Source organism: Myotis brandtii, unplaced genomic scaffold, assembly GCF_000412655.1.
Source record: "Myotis brandtii unplaced genomic scaffold, ASM41265v1 scaffold994, whole genome shotgun sequence".
Lineage (NCBI taxonomy): Eukaryota > Metazoa > Chordata > Mammalia > Chiroptera > Vespertilionidae > Myotis > Myotis brandtii.
The window spans coordinates 117,979-120,014 of NW_005372142.1; the positions used below are offsets into that span (position 1 = coordinate 117,979).

A 2,036-nucleotide genomic window follows, 5' to 3' on the forward strand; every position below is an offset into this window, starting at 1 on the left:
ATGTTACTGGATCACCTGGGGTAATTTTCTGATTGGAAAATTAAGAATTATAGTCAGAGGGGAGGACATGAGAATTTTTAAAGAACATATTCAATTTACTTTAGAAGCCGAACCTCTCTTATCATGTGACTTGTTTTGTATGTTTGTTAAACTATATTATCACATAAGCATTGCTGCTATTGGAACAAACAGTGACAGTTGATTCGGGTCATTTGAATGTCCACTGTGTTTTAATTTGTAAGTTCGTTTTGACTCTGTCATATGCTCAATCTTCAGTGGAAGTCATGAGAACCTATTATTTTTGCCTGCTCCCTCCTTTACGTTGGAAATACTCTTTTTTACCCAGAGGGACCTTAACTTTGATGTAAGGGATTGTTTCCATTGCCAACTTTTTTCTTCCTTGCCAAGTAAGAGAGTTGTGAACTCTTCAGTGATGCCTTTCCCAGGATATTTGCAGATGTGATTGGGAAAAGTCATTTCATCCCCGACCTTTGCATGTCAGGTGCTTGGCTGCCTGGGTGCTGCCTGGCCTGCGCCCCGGCTCTCTCTCCCTCCGATCACCATGGCGATCACAGGCGGAAGGCAGCCGGCACCCCCGGCCAGGGGGTGTCGCCTCGCCTGCTGCCCGGCTTTCCGATGGTGATCGCCTTTGCCCACCCCACAGCTCTTGCCTGCTGCCTGGGTTTCCGATCACCGTTCTTCCATCCTTCCCCTTTCGCCTCCCATCATTGCGCATATGCAAATTAACCGCCATCTTTGTTGGCAGTTAATTTGCATATCACCCTGATTAACCAATGGGTAGCATAGTGGAGGTACAGTTAATTACTCTTTTTGTCTTTTATTAGATAGGATAAAGTTTAACTGCTGAAACTTGTTCACTGAAACATTTGACTTGCATTAATGCTTTATGTCCCAGCATTTATATTAAAAAAAAATCACACACAAATGAAAATGGAAAAACTGCCAAATACCTGATTTCTGTCCCCTATTTTCAACTTGCAATCATATACTTAGGTACCTTTTGACCCCATGGAAAAAAACAAAAAACAAAAAACAAAACCTAACGTTCAGAACTACCAATAACAGGAAGAAGAGAAAATTTTTTAAAAGAATGAAATGTTTCCATCATAGTGGATTCTTAAGCACGTTCTCCACGTATGCGGCGTGCTAGCTGGATGTCTTTTGGCATAATTGTTACACGTTTGGCATGGATAGCACACAGGTTGGTGTCTTCAAACAGGCCAACCAGATAGGCCTCACTTGCCTCCTGCACGTTCTCCACGTATGAGGCATGCTAGCTGGATGTCTTTTGGCATAATTGTTACACATTTGGCATGGATAGCACACAGGTTGGTGTCTTCAAACAGGCCAACCTGATAGGCCTCACCTGCCTCCTGCAAAGCACCAATGGCTGTGCTCCGGAAGCACAGGTCTGTTTTGAAGTCCTGAGCAATTTCTCGCACCAGATGCTGGAAAGGAAGCTTGCAAATAAGCAGCTCAGTGGACTTCTGATAACGTCTAATTTTACGAAGTGCCAGGGTACCAGGCCTGTAGTGATTCGGCGTCTTCACCCCTCCAGTGGAGGGCACACTCTTCTGAGCGGCTTTGGTCGCCAGCTGCTTCCGCAGCGCTTTGCCCTGGTCAACTTGCAGGTGGTCTGCTTGGTATGAGCCATGGCGCAGGGACCTCTTCACTTACCCCCCTTCTCCTTCGGCTGGAGCTCGGGGAGCTGGAGGCGGCACAGGCATTGGAGAGCAACGGCGGAGCCGGCGAACACAATTGAAAGATCTAGAGTGATTATTGATAGGTACGTAATTATTGCCATTTTATTCTTTTAACTCTATTCCTCTGTTTTCTTTTTACCCTTCTTTTCTCCCTCCTCCACTTCCTCCTCCTTTTTAAAAAAACATATTTTTATTGATTTTAGAGAGGAAAGGAGAGGAAGAGAGAGATAGAAACATCAATGATGAGAGAATCATTGACCAGCTGCCTCCTGCACACCTCGTACTGGGGATTGAGTCTGCCTGCAACCCAAT

The 2,036-nt window shown here is 45.0% G+C and overlaps 1 pseudogene; it reads right to left on the minus strand.

Moving 5' to 3' along the window:
* Positions 1–850: 850 nt before the first annotated feature.
* On the minus strand, positions 851–1,782 carry LOC102242957 (annotated as a pseudogene).
* Between the last annotated feature and the right edge of the window lie 254 nt (positions 1,783–2,036).